The sequence below is a fragment of the Haliotis rubra genome, unplaced genomic scaffold, assembly GCF_003918875.1.
Source record: "Haliotis rubra isolate DU_JTF1 unplaced genomic scaffold, ASM391887v1 Scf263, whole genome shotgun sequence".
In the NCBI taxonomy this organism is placed as follows: domain Eukaryota; kingdom Metazoa; phylum Mollusca; class Gastropoda; order Lepetellida; family Haliotidae; genus Haliotis; species Haliotis rubra.
The window spans coordinates 500,025-506,127 of NW_025766703.1; positions in this window are offsets into that span (position 1 = coordinate 500,025).

Consider the following 6,103-nt stretch of genomic DNA (forward strand, 5'->3'; position numbering starts at 1 on the left):
CGCTGGCAAGCGATCTCACTAAAATTACCACCTTCGTCAAGGCCTCCCCGTGCGATGACAAGATGGAGGTAGACGAGAATCACGTTTTGCACGTGATTAGAACGTAAGTGGTTTTCACTGCTGACTGAGTTCTGTCTGCAAGGATGGTGAAAGGACTTGGTTGTACGTTTATCATCGTCTAGATAAATTCCTTGATCTTAATGTTAACTCGGGTAACAACTGGCCCCGATTTCACGAAACAAACTTAAGTTTTTACTCAAATTTCAAACTGAGTTTGACAATTTGAAACAGCTGAATTTTAACTCAACTGTATTTTTTAAATTAAAATAGCCCAAACAACTTAAGTAATCTATCTACCAAACTCAAATTGTCTACTATGTTTGAGTTTAATATTAATTTCAGTTCATTCTGGGAAATACATTTCCATGCGTTTTCGCAAATTTGAGTAAAAACTCTACCTTAAGTCAAAACTCAGACTTAAGTTTGTTTCGAGAAATCGGGGCCTGGTCGTACGAGGCGACTAACGGGATGGGGTGGTCAGGCTCGCTGATTTAGTTGACACATGTCATGGTATCCCAACTGCACAGATCGATGCTCATGTTGTTGATCACTGGCTTATCTGGTCCAGAACTGATTATGTATAGGCCGCCGCCAAATAGCTGGAATATTGCTGAGTGCGGTGTTAAATAACAAACAAACAAAACTGATGATATCGATGTTAACCGTTGGTTGTTGGTTATTATTATTATAGTATATTTATATAGCGCGCATATCCACGCAACTGGTGCATGCTCAAGGCGCTGGTATTTTCCCCTCGATCATTGGATGTCAATCTCAACGTCACATCGTATTATCATCTCAACTCCCTGGGGAGTATACAACTCTTGCTGCCACTGGGCGCACCGAGTTATGTACTTACACCCCTGAATCGTTTGCTGGAGAGATGTAGACACACTCCGTGAGTTGTGGGCAGAGAGTCTGCCACGAGGGCGGATGGTCGGTAGTTCGGACCTGTATGCCAGAAAGATTGAATGATAGTTGTAAAGCAAGATTTCCTTACAAACATTTATGAACATGTATGAACTGTTTGGAATGAAATTGTTAGCTTAGTTCTTACAGTTGGTTTTAATTATTTTCATCCGTGGTGGTGTTGTAACTGAAAGGCTAATTAATCTAATGTTCTAAAGTTTATTTCCATTTATATCCTTATAAAAACGGTATAAGAAGCTATTCCGAATGGTCGCCATTGTCAAAATATAAAAGTTTTGGCATCTCTATTTCTATGGAAGTCCAATAGTCGAAAAAAAGAAAATAAACCACTTCACATACACCAACGTGAGAGTTACCCCCTGTTGCTTACAGCAGGGCATATAAAACTTTGTTTGAACCTATGAGCCCGAACAGAGAACCTTCAATAATAATTATAAAGATTGAATTGGAAATTCGAACCATACACATGTGTAAAATTTGTGGAGACCATTTCTCTTGTCTACAATTGTCTCTGCTCCAATATTGCGGCATGAATCAGAAACTGACACACTCTCTCATTTTGCATAATAACCAAGTTTGATGTGTGTATTTAATCAAATTCCTCGCTGTCGTATTTCGGTCATATTTCGCAACTTCAAACAAATTCAAATGAAGGAATTCAACTTCGTCAGTCAAGTGCTCTTACCGGTCTCTCAAGCATTCAGCTGGTCAAAGTACGACTTCTGATGATGCAGTGATTTTAGGTGTTCTTTCAGCGTTTAGTCTCGAGCAATAATTATGAACACTATTAAAACTTTGAGAAAATAAATTTGAGTCCAACCACACGGATCCATCTTAGCTTGACATATTCCATTTTGAAAATGTTTTCGAATCTGAATTTAAATTTGATAAAGTGCTTAATGGATACACCTTGGGGTCTCTGGGTCTGTGATCCATTACAATGCACTTTGGAACTGTGACTTGAAATGAAAGATTACAAAATAATGTTTTGGCAATTGCAATATTTTGAGGAAAAGACATGATTAATGCCTTTATGATATGAAAGTGTTTTTTTTCAGCTTGAATCATTCTTTCGATTCCATTTACAATGACACGTTTATTACCTTCGAATAGGACCGCGAGGCACGTTTTAGGGTTATTTTTTTAACAAAGTAATATCATATTGGTAATATTTTTAAAAGCGTTTTGAATGCTGCCAACCAATATATTCACTTTTTATATATATATATTTTGAATATAGGTTTTTGTTATAAGGAGTCAGGGATTAATTTTGGATTTAGTACTAATACTCTAATTTCTTCATGGAACCTTCAGACTGGAAATGTTACCATTTGTGATGAAACTCGTCAACCAATAACAATATCAGCAATTATAATAGCAATAACAAGAATGTCCTTCTGCTGTACTGGGTTTTTGAACTGTACAAACGACAAACCACAACAAGTATTTTGAACTCATTATAACCGTAGTTCATTAAACGCATTTCAATTAAAACACATCGGGGCGGGGTTTGACTCTTCTCTACACCGCGGATGTTATAATATATAAGTGTAGATCTGTTGTGAATATATTTTTTGTAGTTATCGGTGGCGGCATATACTTAAATTCTAAACATATCAACTGCTGTTATTTTCATATTATTAATGCGGTCAGCGACACCGATCAATTTAGAGTTATCACCCTTGTACACACATGTCAATTACATGCTTGGTCGTTCGGGAAGTTTCGACGAGGGGACCGCCTCCGTGGTGTAGTGGTTAGAGCGTCCTCCCGGAGAGCGGAAGTTTGCGGGTTCGATCCCCGACCGCGTCATACCAAAAGACGTTAAAATATGGTACTTGTTGGTCCCTGCCTGGCGCTCGGCATTAATGGGCACAACAAGGACTGGTCGCCTCGGAGTCAGTAAAATGAGTCTGAGTGGGGTATTCATGCTTATCTCAGTGGGCTAGCACTATAAAACCAGCTTAAGTCTGGGCTAGTACAAGCAGCCGCACACACACATACAGACGCATGCACGTCGTCATATGAGCGAAATATTCTCAAGCACGACGTTAAACCCAATCTCATCTCACCTCACCTTCGACGAGGGACAATCCGCATGTATATAGGTGTTACACTAAGGCGATTCGACTCCATTTTTTAGACCTGACTTATCGCCTGTCTCGCTATGTTTGCAAGCTTACGACAAAATTCTGGTAATTAGGATTCAAGAGCAGAGACAAGCCTATTTTAAGACATTCCAAAATTTAAACATTCCTGAGTGCACGCGTGACTGTTTCTTTGTGTTGAACATTGCATTCTGTCTCACCCAATGCATTGCCTTTATTTTTGTAGCTTACAAACGTGTCTTAATGTCTATTTCTCATTACTCATTGATCTTGTGTCACTGAATATTCATTTCACACTTTAGTTCTGTAATTTCCATTGCTTGGTTACACTTTGCGTTTTAGTTTTAAAATCACACTCTGCTGAAATTGCGACCTTAGAAAATTTTAACATTTCGCAATCAAACGATATTTTTACATCAAAACGTTTAGACAAATGCATGTCCAAATATGTAACAGATTGTGTGCCACCTAATCGATGAATTACTACAAAAATGACTTGGTTTCCTGAAATCTGGAAACCATCCGTATACTGGGTAAATGGGGAATCCAGTTGGTTTCCATTCACTGAAACTGAGTAACTGAGTTTCCAGCTAGATTCCATTTTGGATTCTTTGATTTTTGCATTTCAGTAAATCGAGTGTAAAATATATGAACATTAGCTAAATCACGAATATCCCTAAGAGATGAATGTTTGCCTTCCTAAAATGTTTTCTTGTTTGAAGTTAAATGAAATACAGGGAAGGGGTATTTGTGTAAGGATTGGAACTTGGATTTTGATTAGATAAATTTCAAAATGGATGGTCTGGATTATTACCGTGCATGTCGATCCATCACAAAATTGGTTTGGGAAATCGTTTTAAAGTCTTTAAATGACATAATGATACACCGGGAGTTACATTTCCATCTTAACATTTCCGTTTTAATGGTTTTATCAACTATTATCGACGGGGTTCGAAATAACGAAATATGTTAAAATCTATTAGGCCACACTTAGGCCACATTTATTACTTGGTTTACGGATCCGCCGACTGTAATTTTTGCTAAAGTGGGAAAAAAATCATTTTGCCATTTTGTAAATACCGCCGATAAATAAAATCCAAGTAAATATTTTAAAACTCCGAATTTAGCATCGGTGCAAAACAAAACTATAAATATTGAAACAAATAAAATCGCCGAATTAACGTTACCGAGTGAAAATGTTGGGTTTTTAAAAATCCTATCATAGTAGGAAATGTGAACACCTGAATGGCTGATGGCATATTCTATTTTTTTAAACAGCCTACTTGTGGTGAACGACACTTAGGAGGAAAACCGCCACTGTGGTGTAGTGGTTAGAGCGTCCTCCTGGAGAGCGGAAGGTCGCGGGTTCGATCCCCGACCGCGTCATACCAAAAGACGTGAAAATATGGTACTTGTTGGTCCCGGGTACTCGGCATTAATGGGTACAACAAGGACTGGTCGGCTCGGAGTCAGTATACTGTGTCTGAGTGGGGTATTCATGCTTCACTGCGGCATGGTATCTCAGTGAGCTAGCACTATAAAACCAGCTTAAGTCTGGGCTAGTACAAGCAGCTGCACATACACATACACACGCATGCACGTCGTCATATGAGCGAAATATTCTCAAGCACGACGTTAAACCCAATTTCACCTCACCTCACTTAGGAGGAAAAACTGAAATAGCATTTGTTTAAATTTTATATTTTACCACCTACCGACAGGAATATTGCTTTTTAATAATATGTAAACCAAGTAATAAAAAGTGTGGCCTCAGGTTGCATCCAAGTTAAAGGAGTACACCCTCGAGGACTCCAGTAAAGAATGTCCGTACCACATGAACTAAACTGACGTACAAAATAAAGAGAAGTACCCACCCGATGTTTACCATATATGTAAAAACCCAACGTTTTTGTCACCAGGGATAATCTACAACATACTGTAAACTTGGGTAGCCGTGAATCAGTTAGAATACAATAGTTAATCAGATTCTATCTCTTTGTTGTTTGCTAGATTTATTTTCTTTATCAATTTATGTCTTTTTCATATGAGTACAGCATTTCATACAGGATTAACAGGTCGGCATACTTGTAGTATATAGAGCAAGTCAAATTACAGTCATTATCTATGTATCTATACTCATGCCAATAATGGTTGTCACCCCTTCCATTTTTTTTTATTGGGAGGGGTGGGGGGGGTGGGGTGGGGTGGGGCGAGGGGAGACAACCATTATTGGCATGAGTATAGATTGTGGCAAGACGACCAAAATGTAACAAAACTGTCGTATATGCAGTGAGAGTAGGCATTAAATTTATGTAAATGGTAATTGTAATTCAATTTTAGTTTCATACCATCGAGAGAAGGTACAATGTTTGCTACTTTTCTAGAATATATGTATTCTTTGGTTAATATGAAAATGAAATTAGTGCATCATTTCTTCTCTCTTTGAATCCGAGAATAATGGTTTCTGCGTTTAATGTCAAATAGGTGTCTGTTTGCTAGATTTACAACACTATAATTACTTTGACAAAATTAGATTTAATTTGTAAACCAAATTATTTTGCGATGCAATGTATAAATGTATAACATTTCTTCTTGGTTTCACACATATGTCTTGATCGACATCGACATGCAGCTTTCTTTAAACAAGTCAGTTTGACATTCCAGGTGCCAACAAAGAGAAATATCGAAGCAAAAACTAACCTAATATTTGACAAAGAAAAGGAAATAGAATTGTATGTCCTCATTTAAAAATATGAAAAACTGTATCGGCTAAGGAATGTGAACGTGAAAACAAAATCGCTGATCTCCGAAACTACTACCGGTTAGTTTTTTATATTGTAATTCTTAGCAAACCTCACCAAAACAGAATATACGTGTTTGTAGATACGAGGGTAAGGGATATGTGGATATGATCGGACGTGATAACATGCTCAAGTCAATCTGGAATTACATAGAATGATATTTGAAACCAACAACGACACTGAACAGATTTTGTGTGTGTCTGT